The 21,176-nt window shown below is 44.2% G+C and overlaps 1 protein-coding gene across 1 annotated transcript in view; it reads right to left on the reverse strand.

Annotated features, from left to right (window-relative positions):
- MPP4 (MAGUK p55 scaffold protein 4) overlaps positions 1-21,176 on the reverse strand; it is a 296,409-nt gene that overhangs the window by 230,563 nt on the left and 44,670 nt on the right. The window lies entirely within an intron of this gene.

The following is a 21,176-nucleotide window of genomic DNA, read 5'->3' on the forward strand; positions in this document are numbered from 1 at the left end:
AGGTACTGCTGATCGCCAGATAACGCCGTACGAGCGGTGGTTGGTAACCGGCACTTCTGATGCTAAGCTGATCACGGACCTTTACAAATTCCTGCAACCCCCCCCCCCCGTTTCATTTTTATAACCCGGGTAGGGAACGCTGGAATAGAGAACTGGGAAGGACGCTTAGTCATAAGGAGTGGGATCAGATTGCACATCGGGCGAGACACTCTGCATATCACACAGGTCTCACAGAAACACTCACCAAGGTGTCCACGTACTGGTATTATACCCCGGAGAGGCTACACGAAATGAATAGGAATATTGGGAAGGAGTGTTGGTGGGGGTGTGGACAGGTGGGGACTCTCACACATGTACTTTGGGACTGCCCCTTGTTGCAGGATTACTGGATGGAGATCATCGATGAGATAGATGCTCATTTTGAGATTGAATTGCCACGCTTCCCGGCGTATGTTCTGCTGGGTCTCCCGAATGGGCTGATGTACCCGCTGAAGTCCCGCAAAGGCAGGCAAATAGCAATAGCGCTGGGGTCAGCGATTCAGAACATCCTGATTCATTGGCGCACTACCACGGTCCCCTCCATCACGGGCTGGCTACACAGGCTCTGGCACGTTTTAGGTATGGAGAAATTATCGCTTATGGTGGCGGGGGACGTGGAGCAATTTGACGAGCTGTGGCAGCCCTTTCTCGCGCTTTTAACCACAGAATTCAGGGAACTCACCTGTCCAAGATACCTTAGACTCCTGAGACTCACACCGCCGGTGGTTCCAACTGACTAAGAAAACATGGGATGGGGGCTCATGGGGCGGGGGATGGGGTGGGATGGCAGGATGCATTATTGCTGAGCACTGGACCGGGGGGGGGGTGGGAGGGCGTTGGTGGGGGGGGGGGGTTTGGAGGGAGGGGTTCAGGAGGGTAGTGGAGTTGGTTCCTTGCTTTTCTGCCCTTCACTTTTTAGCCCGCTTGATGGTGGCAACCATGTTTAGCCCTTACTATTTTGCTCATTGACTTTTTCTTTGCAGTAGCCCTGTCCACCATTGCGCTCTTTGATTCTTGCTCTGCTATTTTCATTTGAAATGTATGTACCCTTACCCCTTTTGTTCCCTTACCTCCTATGTTTTTGCCTTAATAAAAAGCTTTAAACCTAAATGTAATGAGAACATTGACAGCAGTGCTAAATTTATAAAGAAGAGGGGGGAAAAGTGCTGGGGCCTCAAATAAAGAGTTCTACTTTACATTGTAGCATGCTGTACATTGTATTAGTCTGTTTGCTACTTTTAGGATTAATTTGGGTTACTATTTGCTCTATTGTAGTTGTTAGTAGCTTTGTTCTTTATTTAGGGCTTCTATGAATTTGTAGAGAGTTGGTTGGATTCTGCCTACTGTAAATTGGAATGCACTGTGACAGCCTCCTATTGCATTGTTGGTTTTGGCTTCTTGCACCATGGAGCTGTCATAGATCTTCCTCCATGTCATTTGGAATTGGGGTTGGCGCCAGTGTCCAGAGTGATGCACTTTGCCAACCTAAATGTCTTCAAAATAGTCCATTAGGGGACCGAGGGCCTGATTAGTCCGCATGCCATCCCTTGGCAAACTGGACCGCCCGACTAGCTGTCAGCGGTCACTATCACATTTTAGAGAGGAAGATTAAAGCACAAACGAGACTCAGATTCCTGACTTTATCGCAAGAAATAGTCAGGAATCGCTAATTACCCAAACAAGAAAAAGAAAATCACAAAAAAGAAAAAAAGCATGAAAAGGGGCAAACGATCACAAGGTAAGAAAAAGAAAACAGAAAGGCGCATTAAGGAGGATCATATCTGCCACGCATACTACTACCCCCTCGGATTAACCACTTGAAATAGAACATTAAATAATAAATCTACTTGAGATAAAAACAATTATGTGTGTAACAATTTCAAACCCACATGCTGCCCCCTTCTGAAATGATGATCATACAAATGTAATAAAGGGAAATGCAGACTAGTACGCGAGTACAATAAAATATGAAACCCCACAAAAATTAGTGGCACATTCCCAACAAGAACCTGGCTGCCTGGGAACACACATCTGAGGACATTAAAGATAGTGCGACCAGAAAACAAGGAGGGATGTGGCGAACACAGAGACATCTTAACCTTTCAGATCGAGCTTGCCTTTAGCAATATTGAAAGACTAGCACTCCAATGTCTGTACGATCTCCATGTAACTAGTATAGAAGTGCTACCATATAAAAACAATTTAACCCCGAAGGGCACAGTAAATCCTCCAAAAACCTCAATCCAGATAAATCGCCAACTCTAGAAAAAAGGTTTACTAATGACCAGTTACTACCCAATGGGTATGAAAATATGAATATCATAACGTCTTAAGACCAGAAGTCGAGCAAGCTCCGCACTCAATGAAAAAAAATGTGGCGCCTGGCCCAGATGCTGTACCGTTAGATTTGTATCAGATAGACCCAATATATTGATCATGGGTCCTGACCAAGGTCTTTAATGCCACTATAAACAGCGGCTATATACATGCTTCCTAGCATTCAGCAATCTTAATACTATTTCATAAAAAAGGCAGCCCAGGGAATCCATCAAATTACGGCCCAATGTTCGTCCTGGATAGTAAGTAAGTAAGTAAGTAAGTTTATTGCTTGATTAATTAAAATCTTTGCAGTACACACATCAATATAGAATTTATAAAAAGGATACATATATATAACATAATTTCATATTAACTTAAAAACTTAATGAATATACTTTAAAATCAAACGATTTTCTAGTTAAAAATACATACAGTTTGTTTGCGGGAAAGTTATAAAATTTAAGTAAGAGCTATAGGTGAGTCCCCTGCTGGGGGTAACGCCAGTGTCCGTAAATCTAACAGTCTATTATGTGGTTTTAGACGACTGACTCAGGGTCGGGCGTAGTGGGAGTCAAAAAGAGTTGCCGGATAAAAGAACTTGAGTGTGCGGGACTCTGCTCAGGCTGCGGCAAGAAGTTTCATCTGGGCGGTTTTCAAGAAGCGGACGAAGCTACAGGTTAATTTGACGTTGGCCCCGCTGAAACACGCCTTCACTGACTGTCTGCACGACCGGATATGCATTTCATTTATATGCGGTTTTAACAGTTCTCTCCTCTCCCGGTCTAGGTGTTTACATAAGCATAGGAGATGCAGCATGTCTCCTTTTGTTTCGCCGCATAGTCGGCATTGTATAGATGTGAATGTACGTTTCCAGGGGGGCAAATGGGGTTTGACAGGAAGGATCCCCATCCTCAGTGCCAAGAAGCCTTCCTTTAAGGGCCCGGAGAAGCTGGTGCCGAAGTACTATTGTGGTGAGCATTTTAGATAGCTTTGTATCACGAACCAGCTATGGGCCCTCTTGTTTAGACATTCTTTATCGTTTTCGGTGGAGACAAGCTTTGTTGACTTGTTCACCAGGTCTTTTACGTTCTTGAATGGGAGTCCTGGCTCCCAAATGTTCTCCAGCGCTAACAAGCTGATCCCTGATTGGAGGTAGTCTTTGGCCGGTGAGGTACTTTTCCTTGATATTTCTTTCCATAGGAATGAGTTCAGCGAGCCCGCCTCTGCACTCTATATTTTATACCAGCTTTTTACATACGCGGCCTTCCTGCTTATTCTCTGGTTTGCTATTCCAAATTCGAGCCGTAGTTGGGCTGGGGAGGTGTATTTAGCAAGCTTGAAGATTATTCTTAACGCTTTAGCAACCGTTTTGTTGAGGGTTTCTTCATCCGTCCCTCGCATGGCCTCACTGCCGTCTGTGAGTGAGGGCAGCAGCTTTGCGCGAAGCACTTCAAGGAGCGGAAGCAGGTTTGGTCCTGCTAATTTGCTTTTGAGATTTTTCAGGGTGATTGCTAGGATGGTTCCTCGTCTCGAATCACCTCTTTTTGTTGGTCATATGTCCCATTCTTATCAAAAATAATTCCTGGATATTTATAGTCATGGACGACTTCTAGACTTCTAGCCAGGCCGCCGACAACCTCTCGAAGGGAATCAGCAAATGCGCAGACGAACTCGCCCCTCTGAGGATCCCGCCCAGCAGACCCTGCAATAAGAGAGCCCCATGGTTCACCGACGAACTCAAGAGCTCCAAGAAGAACTGCCGAGCCCTCAAGAAAGTCTGGAGAAAGGAACCCACGCCGGACAACAGGACCACCCTCAAGCTCCCCACCCGGAAACACCACCAACTGATCCGCACCGCCAAGAAAACAGCATTCAAGAACCAACTGGACGACAACGCACACAACTGCAAGGAACTCTTCAACATCGTGAAAGAGCTCTCCAACCCCAACGCCGGAAACAACGACATCACCCCATCGCAAGACCTCTGCAACTCCCTCGCCTCCTACTTCCACAACAAGATCGCGGACATACACAACAGCTTCAGCACCCAACCAACGCACGCCACGACCGCAGCAACGCCACCCACCACCACCCTCCGCGCCTGGACCCCGGTCAACACCGAAGACACCATCCACATGATGAACTCCGTCCACTCCGGATCTCCGACCGACCTTTGCCCTCACCACGTCTTCAACAAAGCCGACACTGTCATCGCACCCCACCTGCGGGACATCATCAACACCTCTTTCGACACCGCCACCTTCCCCGAGAGCTGAAAGCACGCCGAACTCAGCGCACTACTCAAGAAACCTACAGCAGACCCCACCGAACTCAAGAATTACCACCCCATCTCTCTTCTCCCGTTTCCAGCCAAAGTCATCGAAAAGACCATCAACAAACAGCTGGCCGCCTTCCTCGAGACGAATGGATCCCTCGACCCATCGCAGTCCGGATTCCGTGCCAACCACAGCACCGAGACCGCCCTCATCGCCGTCACTGACGACATCCGAGCCCTGATGGACAACGGAGAAACAGCGGCCCTCATCCTCCTAGACCTCTCCGCGGCTTTCGACACGGTCTGCCACCGCACCCTAGTGCAGCGCCTCAGCAACGTCGGAATCCAGGAGAAGGCACTGGAATGGATCGTCTCCTTCCTCGACGGAAGAACACAAAGAGTCCGCCTACCACCGTACAAGTCAGAGGCCACCGAAGTAATCTGCGGCGTCCCTCAAGGATCCTCACTGAGCCCTACCCTCTTCAACGTCTACATGAGCCCCCTCGCGGCCATCGCACGCCAACACAACCTCAACATAATCTCCTACGCCGACGACACCCAGCTGATCCTCTCCCTGACCAACGACCCCGCCGCCGCCAGAGCCAACCTGCACGAAGGGATGAAAGAGGTGGCCGACTGGATGACGACGAGCCGCCTGAAACTGAACTCAGATAAGACGGAGGTCCTCATCCTGGGCTCCTCGCCCTCCGCCTGGGACGACTCCTGGTGGCCCCCCGCCCTGGGCACCGCACCCAAACCAACGGACCACGCACGCAACCTGGGCTTCATCCTGGACTCCTCCCTCTCCATGACCAGGCAAGTCAACGCCGTCTCCTCGTCGTGCTTCAACATCCTGCGCATGCTGCGGAAGATCTTCTGGTGGATCCCCACAGAGACCAGGAAGACCGTCACCCAGGCCCTCGTCACCAGCCGACTGGACTACGGCAACGCACTCTACGCCGGAACCACCGCCAAGATCCAGAAGAGGCTCCAGCGCATCCAGAACGCCTCGGCTAGACTCATCCTCGACATCCCACGACACAGCCACATCTCCGGACACCTAAGAGACCTACACTGGCTCCCGGTCAACAAGAGAATCACCTTCCGCCTCCTTACCCACGCACACAAAGCTCTCCACGATCAAGGCCCGAGCTACCTCAACAACCGCATCAACTTCTACGCTCCCAAACGCCACCTCCGATCTGCCAGCCACGCCCTCGCCGCCGTCCCACGCATCCGCAGAGCCACCACAGGAGGAAGGTCCTTCTCCTACCTGGCCGCCAAGACCTGGAACTCCCTCCCGGCCGACCTGCGCCTGACCCAAGACCACCTCTCCTTCAGGAAGAAGCTCAAGACCTGGCTGTTCGAGCATTAGCAGCACCCCCCCTCCCAAGCGCCTCGAGACCCTACGGGTAGGTAGTGCGCTCTATAAATGTCTTTGATTGATAGTTCTCACTCGCCCAGCTTCCATTTCACTCGCTTTTTTAGATTGCGCTGGTTTAGCACCATTATTTTTTACTTTTCTTTTTTGAGGCGTGGTTGTTCGTGTTGTTGAGCAGATGTTGCAGGCCGACTGGGATTTGGCTGATTAGAATCAGGTCGTCGGCGTACAGTAAGTTTGAGAGAGGAAGGCCTCCCAAGTTTGGTACATGATGGTTGCAATTATCTAAGTCAGTTGAAAGATCAGCCACGAGGAGGTTAAATAGAGTGGGAGCCAAAACGCAGCCCTGATTTAAGCCTCTGGAGGTTGGAATCCGCCTGGATACGATTGTACCACTCCCCAGTTTTATTTGGACCCATGTATTGGAGTGTAGAAGGATGAGTTGATTCAGAAGTGTGAGTAGTAATTCCCATCGTGCTAGCTTAGACCATAGCTTTCCTCAATCTATGCTGTCAAAGGCTGCTTTGTAGTCGATAAAACAGACAAATAAAGGTTTTCTTGCTTCTTTTGTGGAATCAGCTAAAAGGGAAAGAGCCAGTATGGTTTTGGATGGATAGTGTCGGCAAAATGTTGGGAAAAGTTTTACTCCATAGAATACAAGGTATGGTAGATTCCGGCAACCTACTTACAGAACTGCAGGCAGGCTTCAGATCAAAAGTTGCAACAATTAAGCAGATATGTCACTTATATTTAGCATGTTGTAAATATACTGTTATTCAAAAAGCCTCGCTATACCTAACCTTCATTGAACTGAAGTCTGACTTCGATTTGGTTGACCTAATGGGAAGCTCTTGAGCGACTGGAGGTTCCAATTTTGTTATAAAAATATATAAAAGGTCCGCATCAAGAAAATACTGCATGCATAAATTATGGGAACATGGGGAGTGCACTGTTCTATTCCAGATTGAAAAGGGGGTAAGACAAGGCTGTATACTGTCCCTACTACTCTTCACTTTATTTATAAATGACGTAGTAAAATATTTTCCTGAATTACCCCTTCATGTTCCTAAAATTGCAGGTATAAAGATTCCTATTTGCTGATGATGTGGTATTAATTTTCAGGACAGAGAATGCCATGCACAAACTGTTGACCATGTTTGTGGATTATTGCATCAGCAAGGACTTGGTGATTAACATCACCAAAACAAAGGCAATGGCAATACATCCATCCCCAGCATTTAAAAGAAAGATCATGGCAATTAAGACCGACTTGAGGTGGCTAGCCATTACGATTATTTTCAGCATTCATTAGAACAGCTAACTGAACTGGACTGACCATGTAACTAAGGCTACCATTACCTTGAAACAAACCGGTAGAGCGGTAGTCAAGCTTAGATATGAGGCAGGTTCTCAACACTTAAGCATTATCCTGCGGAGTTATAAACACAGGGTGATAGCGGCTGACCTGTATGGAACAACTGGAAAAGCGACAGGGAGCTGAAAATAGCTTCTTCAGAACTCTGTTGGGGCAGGGATGTGACACCCCAATGGCTTCTGTTTTTGAACAATTGGATGCAGTTTCTATAACGGATCAGGCGAGAATCCAACCAGCTTTATACAGGATTAGTTTGTTTAGGAAGATAAACTCCAAGAGCAAGAGTTAGTGGTCTGCTCTCATAAGGAAATAATTAATCGTCATGAGCCTGATCAACCTATGGGAAGATCCTGGCCAAGTGGGTCCCGATACTGCAGATTGGTCAAGGAGCCCTACCAAGGGATGGCAAAATTAGAATTGCCGACCTGGTGAGGTTTAGGACTGATGTGGGATTTAAAGGTTGCCTAGATAAAATGTAACAAAACCAAAGAAGATGGGTATATATTTTGTTTAGAGTAGGGATATTCCGAACAAGGTAATATCTCGTGAAAATAAAACAGTTAAAGAGGAGCACTCTCCCTGCAACTGCTCCAAAGGAGAGAGGACACTATAACTAACTCACTTGCTTTTGTCTTGTACAAAATACACTTCCATCCGATCTAGGTGGCTACGGACCCTCTTTGAGTCATACGGGATTTCCAGCATTACAGATTTGATGAGCTATGTTACAGAATATTCAGGAAGGATATTTTCAATAACATATCAGCCTATGTTTGGGGGACCTGGCCGACTGTCAAGAGACCTGGGTTAAATCCATCATTCTTTTGCTCACCACGTCACCCCAGTTTAGACCTGGCCAAATGCAAATCAGTCTTGACCCTGTGCCTCAAGGGAACAGTCCAGCCCGAACTGCCAAGCCAGGTACTCCCTGGACAGAAAACAAGCATCCTAGGACCGGTTTCGGGGTTTCACCAGTTCTTCAGTCAGGATAGCTTGATTCCAGTGGCAGAGTGAGCCCAAGACCTGCGTCTGGCATACCTGGCGCACTTAGGGCGAGTAAGCAAAAGACATACAATTGATGGACGGAATGCAGAACAAATCAAAACATTCACCTCCAGTCAAGAGATCTGGGTTAAAGCCTTCATTCTTTTTCTCACCATGCCACCCCATTTTAGACCTGGCCATATGCAAATCAGTCTAGACCCTGTGCCTCATGGGAACAGTCCAGCCAAACTGCCAAGCCAGGTCCTCCCTGGACCGAAAACAAGCATCCTAGGACCGGTTTTGGGGTTTCACCCCTCTTCAGCCAGGATAGCTTGATTCCAGTGGCACAGTGAGCCCAGGACCCACGTCTGGGCATACCTGGCACACTTAGGGTGAGAAAGCAAAAGACACACAATTGATGGACTGGTTTCAGAACAAATCAAAACATTCACCCCCAGTCAAGAGAGCTGAGTTAAATCCATCAATCTTTTGCTCACCATGCCACCCCAGTTTAGACCTGGCCATATGCAAATCAGTCTTGACCCTGTGCCTCATGAGAACAGTCCAGCCCGAACTACAAAGCCAGGTCCTCCCTGGACCGGAAACAAGCATCCTAGGACCGGTTTCGGGGTTTCACCCCTCTTCAGCCAGGATAGCTACATTAGTTATTAGCCCCTGGGGGGGCACAGCTCCCCAACCCCGGGGACTGTCACCCCCGGGGCTTTATTACAAATTGTGCGGGGTGGCTCATAGCCCCCCCGGGCTTTTAACATAAGAGGGTGGGGGCTCAAAGGTCCCCCGCAGCCCTGGGGACCGCCACCCCTGGGTTTTTAAAAAAAAAATTAAGAAACCTGTGTGGGTGGGGGCTTGAGCCCCCCCCCACACACCCCAGGGACCGCCACCTCACCAGGTCACTAAGTTTTCAATTTGGGGGTCCATTATGGACCACCAAGCCCCGGGGACCACCACCCCCGGGGCTTTTCAAATGGTGGGAGGGGAACCATGCAGCCCCCCTCCTGGAGCCCTTGATGGCCCTGGGGACCGCCACCCCCAAGGTCGGCTCGTGCAGTGTCCCGGGGTGCCCACCCCGGGACTCTGCTGTTTGCAATGACAGGGCGGGAGCCTCGCGGCTCCCACCCTGCCATTGCAAACTGCTTTGCTTCATTGATAATTATATATATATATATATATATGTATATAAATATATATATATATTTATATTTATATATCCAAAGTGATTGGCTCCCACAGCTTTCAACCCACCACGAGGAAAGTGGTGGCGGCGAAGGAGACTCAGACCCCGCAGGATTTAGGCAAGTTGTTTTATTTTTCTACAACCACACAACACGACGCGTTTCGAGCAGACTAATTATTTTGCAGACAATGGTGAAGAATCCTCCGAAAGAATTATATGAGACACATATAAAGCAGTAATAAGAGGACACTTACTTAGTTTGGGAGCACATAAAAATAAGCGAAGGAACACTGACATAAAAAAACTGGAGGCAGAAATTAAGGAAACAGAAACACAACTGGGAGCCAGCCCATCACCGATTTCTAAAGAAAAACTAACTGAGAGGGTTTGTAAGTTAAAAGAGGCTTTAACAGATTACTTGGAGAATATAGTTCAAGAGAAATGGGAGAACAGTAAATTGGCTAAACATGAATATGGGGAAGGCTCCGGGAAAATGTTAGCCTGGAAGTTGAAAACAGACCAGACAAGGAATACTATATTATCTGTGTATACCAAAGATCAATCAGCCTTATGCGAAGACGACTCCTCAATAAGACAAGAATTTGCAGATTTCTTCTCAACAATATACAATGAGGACACAAACCCAACGACTGAGAACATTAAGGAATATCTAGAAGGAATAATAATGCCAAAATTAACGGAAGAGGAAGTTGTTTTCTTAAATAGTGGTTTAACATCTGAGGAAGTTAGATCTGCCATAAGTAGCTTAAAGAAGGGTAAAGCGGCAGGACCTGACGCCCTACCTAATGAATTCTACATGACCTTAAAAGAGCCTTTAATTGGTCACTTGACAAAGGTCATGAACAAGATTTATGTGGAGCATGAAAAGATCCCTGATTCGTGGAACGACGCAACAATAAGTCTTATATTAAAACCGGGGAAAAATCCAAAATCTTGTGAGTCCTACAGACCAATATCATTACTTAATTGCGACTACAAATTGTTTATGAACATAATAGCGAAAAGATTATCAAAGCTAATGCCGAATCTGATTGATCAGGATCAGAAGGGTTTCATAAAGGGCAGACAAATTCAAGAAATAACGCATGAACTATTGGCGACAATCGATGTAGCCATATCAGAACAGCTACCCCTCACGATCATCACCTATGACGCGGCAAAAGCCTTTGATCGCGTTAATTGGCTATTCTTAAATAATATCATAGAGAAAAACAACCTGGGAAATAATTTTGGTCATATGGTAAAGGAAATTTACACAAACCCTAGAGCAAAAATAATAGTGAATGGGAGTTTGACAAGCAATATCACTATTCAGAGGGGCACGAGGCAAGGCTGCCCCTTGTCTCCATTACTTTTCAATTTATATATTGAACCTTTAGCTTGCTCAATCAGAAATCATATCCAAATAGCACCTTTTAAATATCAAAATTGGGAAAAGAAAGTGGCATTATATGCAGACGACCTTATGGTGTTCACGGACAATTACAATAACTCAGAACCAGCAATTAAAGAAATAATGAATGACTTTGGCAAGGTTTCAGGCTATTTGATAAATATCAGTGAGACAGAGGCAATGAGTTGGAATTGTACCACAAAACCAGCTTTCTCAAAGGAAAAAATAAGATACTTAGGGATCACCCTAACTGAAGATCTGAATAAAATTCCCCAATTAAATTTAAATATAGTAGTAAAAGAAATGAGAAGACTTCTAAAAACATGGTCTGGTCTACCACTAAACTTTTTGGGCAAATCAAACGCAGTCAAAATGACCATCATCCCCAAATTCACGTATCTTTTTAACACAATTCCGTTGGAGTTTAATAAAGCAGCCCTTAAGAAGATACAAGGAGAGTTGTCCAGCTTTATTTGGTCGGAGAAAAGCACAAGAATTCCGTGGAACAAACTCAGGAGAAGGAAGAAACAAGGGGGCATTGCAAGTCCTGATATTATTGAATATTGCAGAGCTTTTCAGTTTAAAAACTTTAGAACGTTGCTAATGAAGCACGGTAAGTTCCCAAATTTCCTGCAACATCTTACAAATGGAGAAGACTATTTCCTTTTCAAATTTGGCCATCCCAAATTTTTTAAGAAAGTAAAATTGAAGCTGTTAATTAATGCGGTCAAACTATGGACCCAGTTCAGAAGCATTTTGAGGATCCCATATTATAGTAATATGGCCCCAATTTGGGATTCACCTGGAACACCAGAATGCCTCAAAGATGCATTATCCAGTGTACTTAGACAACTGGGTTTCGAAAAGTGGGGACAACTTCTATGTGAAAATGATTTGATATCATGGGAACATCTATACACAATAACGGAAGGGAAAGTGTCGAAGTTCAAATATTATCAATTGAAGAGCTGGGCTAATACCATTCCAAAAGGAACAACAGACACAGGAAACTTTGAAAAGGAAATGACAAAGGAATCCACAATAACAAAAGAAATATCAAAATGGTATTGGGCGTTAATTGAAGCTGGAGAAGAAGATCAATCAATACCTGAAAAAATATGGAGAAGAGAGTTTACTAACGAAGACATTGATCTAAATATGATCTGGAAAAAATCATCGGAAACATGCTGGGCGTGTGTAAAACCTGCTGCCCTAAAAAGAAATCATCTGTTCTCAATACATAGAGCGTACTGGACTCCAAAGAGGTTATCAAGCTTCAAAGGCGTATCGATAAAAACTTGCAGTAAATGTGGCGAAGAAAAGGTAGATGATACCCATATGTTCCATCACTGCCCGGCACTTGCGCATTTTTGGCAAGAGATTGGTAAGATACTGTCGGCACTAATGAGAACCCCAATAACTGTAAGTACATCTTTAATTATTTTTGGGATCGTTTCAAATACCATTAGATTAAGTAAACCTCAGGAAAATTTAATGTTTGTGCTGATATTATTAGCACGAAGAGAGATCTGTATAAATTGGATAAAACCGGTACCTCCGTCATATGAGGACTGGTTAAATTCTGTTATTAAGGTGTGTAGGTTGGATAGGAAAGGGAATAGTACAAAAAGAATGCAGTACTGGGAGATATGGGTAAACTTCTTTACTTCTGAGTGACAACTTAGGTTTAATTTTGACCTTTTTTTCCTCTTTCCTTGTGTTTTTGGCCGTTTTTTTTCTTTCTCTTTTTTCTTTTTGTTTACCAATGATTAAAGCGGAGACAATAACTTCCTGGCAGGACTGGATCTCTGCCGAGTAGCTCTAGGGCTAGCTCATTCTCAAAACGTTGGAATTATTGTGTTGGATAAAGGTAAAGAGGAGAATATTGACAGGTTCCAAGAAACAGCTGGGAAACTCCCCCTGGGATTTTCAACAGAAATCCGGGGCAGTGAAGGTATACAATATGAACAGACCGTCATTTCCCCCGAACACCTTATTATCCACTTTCTTTTCGCAATATGAGGTTAAAAAAAAAAAAAAAAAAAAAAGAATTGCTCTTGTTCACGCGTAGTCTTAGGTGTGAGCCATTATTTTTTTTTACCTGTTGTGACCACCCCCTCCACTAGTACATGCTCATGATCATAAAAAGAGGACTACAATGATGTTATGGTTACTATAAAGTGCACCGTTTTTGAGAACTAAACAAGCCCTCTTAAACCACATAGCTTTATTAAACATATGTGCAAAATAGCGAGTTTATCTAAAGCAGCAATTAGAATTTGAGAGAATACATTTTGTTATCTGTATATTTTCTCACTGAGATGTAACCATATAACTGGATAAATCCATAAAGTGCATCTTTCTATAAATTATTCATTGGATAAATCCAATATTTGACCATGTGCAAAATATATGTCTGTGTAATAAATTACCAACATTTCATGATTAAATCATTATAAAAAAGATGAGTGCAATACTATTATAGTATATCAAAAGAATGCAAATATTAAAAAGCTAATATATTATTCACAGGTCAATTTTTAATAAGTTAAAAATCACACTGTAAAATTATCCTATAAAAAGCATTTTGTTGCATCTAAAATAAGACAAAATTCATCATTATACTAAAATCAGATCATTGATAAATAATGGGAAATGCCAAATATGCAAAGGGTAAATAGACACAGGATTAGATATATACAAGGCACTGAAAGGACAGACATGCAAATTAATTCAACTCACTTTCTCATAGCTATAAGAAATTATACATGTCCTCCGTATTGTTTAATCCATTGGGCCATTTGCTATCGAACTCTATGATGATCTTAGTCTCCATTTGCCTCAATAAACATTCCCTGTTACCACCTCTCCTATCTTTAGGTACAGCATTTATGACATAGTATGAGAGGCAACTAATATCATTGTCATGAGTTTGTTTGAAATGCCTAACCACAGGATATGCCGGGTCACTGTGGAGAATGGCCCTAATATGCTGTAAAATTCTGACGTGCACCTGCAGCTTTGTACTCCCAATGTAGTTAAGCCCACAGGTGCACAACAGAAAATAAACTGCATATTCTGTTTTGCAGTTGTAGTTCCCTTGGATAGGAATTGGTATTTTACTAAAAGGGGTAGAATGATGCGCCATATTGCAGCCACATTTACACGCCCTACATGTTGTACATTTTTTTAACTCTTTTCTTGGTTGCAACCATGTGGATGCCTTTCTTGTTTCAGGAGAAGTTTTGTCTAAAACAGTACCCATTGACTTCCCCTTGCTGAATGTAACAATGGGATAATTGTTCAACCTAGGACATTGTCTGTGAGTATTATAGGCCAATGTTTGTTGACGATAGATCTAACTTTGCGTTCCTGTTTGCAATAGGTGGTAATTTATTTTTACATATATATATACCACAACTGCTGAATTTCTTGACGTCTGCATTAATATCAATGGCACTGTTATTGGCACTTCCCTTTACAGGAAACCCACTGCTGGCAATAGCATATTACATGCCAGCAGTGGTCACCCCAAGCATGTAATCAACAGTATCCCTCTCGGTGAATTGTTGCGTTTGAAAATAATTTGCAACACACCAGGAAAGTTTGAGGAGGGTGCTGTGGCAATGATAGCCAGACTTCAAGCAAGAGGTTATAACAATGATTGTTTGGCTAAAGCTCTGCAAAAGAGCCGTGAGAGATCAAGAATCTCTCTGCTTACACCGAAACTCCCTGACAATGATACCAATGCTAACACATCTAGATTAATAACTACTTACAGCAGGCAACACTGTCAAATTAAATCCATAATGACCAAACATTGGGCAGTTTTGAAAACTGATGGTGTCCTCTGGGACATCATTTCAGACAGACCTGTGATAACTTTCAGGCGTGCATATAGTATGCACAGCAAACTGGTTAGATCTAGTCCTGAATTACCTGCAGTTAATCAGTGGTTGGGAAGGAAAGGCTTTCACAAATGTTCCTCTTGCCGAGCCTGCAAATTTGGACAGAACATGACCCATTACCTTACTCCGTTCTCTGATAATGAAGTTCCAATTCTTGGCAACTACAACTGCCGAACGGAGTTTGCTATCTACGTCTTAACATGCACCTGTGGTCTGCGCTATGTGGGCAGCACTGGTGCCCAGGTGCATGTTAGAATACTGCAGCACCTTCGTGATATTGTCAATCACGATAGTGCTTATCCAGTGGCGCGCCACTTCAACAGCAGGCACAACAGGGATCTGTCATGCCTATCGTACTATGTCATCGATGCTGTTACTCCTCTCAGACGAGGTGGCGATCGTGACAAACTATTACGCCGACTGGAAACGCGATATAGCCTCAGGCTCGATAGCAAACAGCCCAATGGGTTGAATGCGACAGAGGACATGTACAACTTTCTGTAAAAACAGCAATCTTTTATCTGCAATCTGCATACAATAATTCTCTCTAGCTGATATACCACCACAGCACAACAATATCATTTTTATATATTTCATATTGTATATAATTTTTGATATTGCACCTATTTTAGGTGATCTGCAGTCCGTTTTTCTGTTTCTGAACTGGCCGGCCAGGGCTCTGAGCATGGCAGTCTTTTAATAGATCACTGGTTTAAATACAATCATTTTCTTTAGGTGGTTCATTTGCACTGTGAATAAATTTGAGCACTTGAATTTATGTTTTGCACTTATCATAAACATCGTTTTTGTAAATAGTCCTTAATATTTATGTAGTATAAAGTTTATAATGTATAAATTTTAAATAAGTATATAGGACTGTAGCTCAATCACATGGTCTAACACTTAGGTGCTTTCTAAAATGATATTGTTTTGGTTTCTTCACAAAGTTTTGCATAAGTTCTGTTTCTACTTATTAATGGCACTGTGTTTATATGCAACAAATAAGATCCAGATACATTGCTTCATGTAAACAATTTAGGTATGTTTTATTTTTGTCGGGTGTATCTCGACCCAGATTTGATTATGGACTGTGCACGTTATTTCAAAAAATTAATTGATACCTTTACATCATATGCATTTAAGCAGTTATGTTATGTTTATATCAATAGTTTTAGGTGCAATTCTACCTAATTTGCATTTAAGCAGCAATGTTGCACATTTCATCGTATTTGTACATTGAATAATGCACTTTACATCTTCTGTGCCAAAATTTTCTAACATACACAAATTTCGTTAAATACGCTACAATTTATATATATGTTGCCAAAACACTTCATTGTTTCAATGTATACTGTGCCTTTAAATTGTTTCCAATCAGGCTGGAAGTTGAACTTTGTGTTGCACATGTGGTAGGTGTGGCCCATAGGAGGGGTCAGAACTGCAAGTATATAAAAATATCCCAGTAACAAGAATGTGGTGTGTGAACAAGAGTACATCTGTACTCGAAACGTTACATTTTTGAAATGCACGAAATAAATAACTTGCCTGGACAACGTGGGGTCTGCCTCTTCTTTCGCCGCTCGTGTGTGGAGGTCTGAAGATTGCATTTACATATATATATATATATATTGAAACATGCGGAGTCGCCTATGATTAAGGGGCAACCCGCCCGAAACGCGTCAGGCAAGCAGCAAACACACCCGTGAATTGGCGGAGAAGATTGTCCTAACAAGCCGGATGGCAGGCGGAGCACGAGTGTGTCCTGAAAAGCTCTAGGGCATTGGTGAATCCCAATTACAGCGCGGGGTCCTTACCGCGACAGGGTGCACCATCTTCTGTCACCGAAAACGGAGATTACACAGAAGAGGCTGCGGGTTGGAACCTTGCCGACCCATAACAGTGTGCGAAGCCGGACACAATGAAATTCTCCATCAAGGAATGGGACTCCACTAAGGAATAGTAACAATCGCTTTTTTAATGGCTCCCAACAAGCATGAGAAATACAACTCCCAGCATGCAAGACAATTAGATTAGGACCCAGTAACCAATGGGAGGCGTGCATTCAAATAAACCAATAAAGTGGAGTATTCTATTGAAACATGCGGAGTCGCCTATGATTAAGGGGCAACCCGCCCCAAAACGCGTCAGGCAAGCAGCAAACACACCCGTGAATTGGCGGAGAAGATTGTCCTAACAAGCCGGATGGCAGGCGGAGCACGAGTGTGTCCTGAAAAGCTCTAGGGCATTGGTGAATCACAATTACAGCGCGGGGTCCTTACCGCGACAGGATGCACCATCTTCTGTCACCGAAAACGGAGATTACACTGAAGAGGCTGCGGGTTGGAACCTTGCCGACCCATAACAGTGTGCGAAGCCGGACACAATGAAATTCTCCATCAAGGAATGGGACTCCACTAAGGAATAGTAACAATCGCTTTTTTAATGGCTCCCAACAAGCATGAGAAATACAACTCCCAGTATGCAAGACAATTAGATTAAGACCCAGTAACCAATGGGAGGCGTGCATTCAAATAAACCAATAAAGTGGAGTATTCTATTGAAACATGCGGAGTCGCCTATGATTAAGGGGCAACCCGCCCCGAAACGCGTCAGGCAAGCAGCAAACACACCCGTGAATTGGCGGAGAAGATTGTTCTAACAAGCCGGATGGCAGGCGGAGCACGAGTGTGTCCTGAAGAGCTCTAGGGCATTGGTGAATCACAATTACAGCGCGGGGTCCTTACCACGACAGGATGCACCATCTTCTGTCACCGAAAACGGAGATTACACAGAAGAGGCTGCGGGTTGGAACCTTGCCGACCCATAACAGTGTGCGAAGCCGGACACAATGAAATTCTCCATCAAGGAATGGGACTCCACTAAGGAATAGTAACAATCGCTTTTTTAATGGCTCCCAACAAGCATGAGAAATACAACTCCCAGCATGCAAGACAATTAGATTAAGACCCAGTAACCAATGGGAGGCGTGCATTCAAATAAACCAATAAAGTGGAGTATTCTATTGAAACATGCGGAGTCGCCTATGATTAAGGGGCAACCCGCCCCGAAACGCGTCAGGCAAGCAGCAAACACACCCGTGAATTGGCGGAGAAGATTGTCCTAACAAGCCGGATGGCAGGCGGAGCACGAGTGTGTCCTGAAAAGCTCTAGGGCATTGGTGAATCACAATTACAGCGCGGGGTCCTTACCGCGACAGGATGCACCATCTTCTGTCACCGAAAACAGAGATTACACAGAAGAGGCTGCGGGTTGGAACCTTGCCGACCCATAACAGTGTGCGAAGCCAGACACAATGAAATTCTCCATCAAGGAATGGGACTCCACTAAGGAATAGTAACAATCGCTTTTTTAATGGCTCCCAACAAGCATGAGAAATACAACTCCCAGCATGCAAGACAATTAGATTAAGACCCAGTAACCAATGGGAGGCGTGCATTCAAATAAACCAATAAAGTGGAGTATTCTATTGAAACATGCGGAGTCGCCTATGATTAAGGGGCAACCCGCCCCGAAACGCGTCAGGCAAGCAGCAAACACAACCGTGAATTGGCGGAGAAGATTGTCCTAACAAGCCGGATGGCAGGCGGAGCACGAGTGTGTCCTGAAAAGCTCTAGGGCATTGGTGAATCACAATTACAGAGCGGGGTCCTTACCGCGACAGGATGCACCATCTTCTGTCACCGAAAACGGAGATTACACAGAAGAGGCTGCGGGTTGGAACCTTGCCGACCCATAACAGTGTGCGAAGCCGGACACAATGAAATTCTCCATCAAGGAATGGGACTCCACTAAGGAATAGTACAATCGCTTTTTTAATGGCTCCCAACAAGCATGAGAAATACAACTCCCAGCATGCAAGACAATTAGATTAAGACCCAGTAACCAATGGGAGGCGTGCATTCAAATAAACCAATAAAGTGGAGTATTCTATTGAAACATGCGGAGTCGCCTATGATTAAGGGGCAACCCGCCCCGAAACGCGTCAGGCAAGCAGCAAACACACCCGTGAATTGGCGGAGAAGATTGTCCTAACAAGCCGGATGGCAGGCGGAGCACGAGTGTGTCCTGAAAAGCTCTAGGGCATTGGTGAATCACATATATATATATATATATATATATATATATATATTATATATATATATATATATATATATATATATATATATATATATATATATATATATATATATATATATATATTCCAACAAAAGTGCCTGCTGCTTAAGGACGCCACTCCACGAAAAATAAGTTCACAGAACCCTTTATTTTGTGAAACTAGCTCAGCTTTCCAATTGTTCATTACCTTCCCTGACGCGTTTCAAAGCAACATGCTTCTTTTTCAAAGGGAAAACAGAGTCTGTCAGCCACAGATCTGCACAGCACACTCTCCAGCCTTCAGTTCGTTTTTTTCATCCATTAACCTCCCCAGAGGCCTCACTTAAGCAGGTGTGGAAATTCGTGTGCATTCTGGGGTTTGAAGTTTTTGTGCTGTGTATATATACAGACCTACTTAGGGATTTGGTTGAGGATGACTCCTCTTTCAATCGTTCAGACGACGGAGCAATGCAATTCAAGCAGAACGATATTGCAGCATTGTGCTTTTCATGAGGAACCCTGCCTGTTCACGTGACCAAGGCTTGATGTGCCGAAACTAGTTGGGACTACAGGATCGCTGTGCACGAAGCTTGATTAAATGCTCTCTGTTCTCTGAAATGGGCCTCTCGTGTGGTGCTTCATTTTTGTGGAATTGCCGGGAATCTCCATGCCCGGTTGAAGAGGTCGCCCTGCAGGGTCGGGGGCTCCCCAGTCGGAGATGTTTCTGGTGATATATATATACATATATATATACATATAAAAGCCAGTGGCATTTCTTCAGGAAATGCCTTTTTTTGTTTGCTAATAATGTGCGTGTCATCTGACAAATCTTCACAAAACTTTCCCAAAAAAGTGCTCTGATTTGCCTAAGTTCTTCATGGAAAGTTTACGGGTGATCCGTCAAGTAGAGGCCTTAAAAGGCATCCCAAAACACAAAATCCAACACAAAATTTCATAGGGCTTTTTTAAAAGGGCTTCAGCAAAAAAGTCTGAAAGGAATTATACCAATTTTGCCAGAAAGTAGAGGCCTTAAAAGGCATCCCAAAACACAAAATCCAACACAAAATTTCATAGGGCTTTTTTAAAAGGGCTTCAGCAAAAAAGTCTGAAAGGAATTATACCAATTTTGCCAGAAAGCTAGCTCTTGAATCTGAAAGCTTGCTTTTTGTAACGTGGTCTAATTTCGTTTAGTAGGTTTAGGAGAAATTAAGGTACAAAAATATTTGTATATCTGGAAGGCATGGTTCGAAGAACTCTCATGAGTCCAGCAAGCTCAACTTAAAAATATAGAGCGTCCTGATTGCCTGAGGGGGCTTTTTTCCCTTGGGCCATCTTGCTCCTTCAGGAGTAACGCTCCCAGGGGAGAGAGCGCTCTGATTAGCTGGCTGTAATATAATCAACAATGCTGCTTCAGCCATTACAGTACGTGGGGACTTAGTTGCTATCTTTAAAAATAAATATGCCCACCTGACCCACCCCCTCCTGGGTAGGCCAGGCCCCCGGGGTCCATGCATTATCTTTTTGGGGAAGGTGTGAGTAAACACTGCTCCCCAGGCCAATTACAGCCCCAGGGACTCCATCCTATTAAGCACAACATCTTTAAGAAAGGGGCGGGGCGCATATTTGTCTTTCCTGAGTTGATCAAGGCCCTGGTAAACAAATCCTGAGGCCCAACATACATCTGAAAAGGTAGAGAGTGCGTGGGCCCATTCTCGATCCCTCTGTGGCCGGTCGCGGGACCCCATCTCCCGCGGATTGGGGGTGTATTTGAGAGTTATCTATATTATTAAAGCAAACAGAGGGATAATTGGTGTGTTAACAAGAATTCTTAGGATTTCAGATAACGTTTTATTCACCTTCCAGCCCCATCCAGAATAGCTAAACTTGAACAAATGGTGATATTTGTTTCTGAGAAAGGTGGCAGTCCTACGGTTCATCATGGACGGGCCTATGTGAAGTGACGCACAGCACGTCATTGCTGTGTATTACAGCCCTTCTCACGCTGCTTGGATCACTCATAAGCCAATACACCCTCATCCTCACATTATACTGTGAGAGATATTTCTGATTAATAAATAATGTCTGCCTGCATCATCAACATGTTCCAATAAAAACACATTTGCTGCACTCTACGGAACTATATTATCCTGGAAGTAGCCAAACTAGGTCC

This window comes from Lissotriton vulgaris, chromosome 2_1 (assembly GCF_964263255.1).
Source record: "Lissotriton vulgaris chromosome 2_1, aLisVul1.2, whole genome shotgun sequence".
Lineage (NCBI taxonomy): Eukaryota > Metazoa > Chordata > Amphibia > Caudata > Salamandridae > Lissotriton > Lissotriton vulgaris.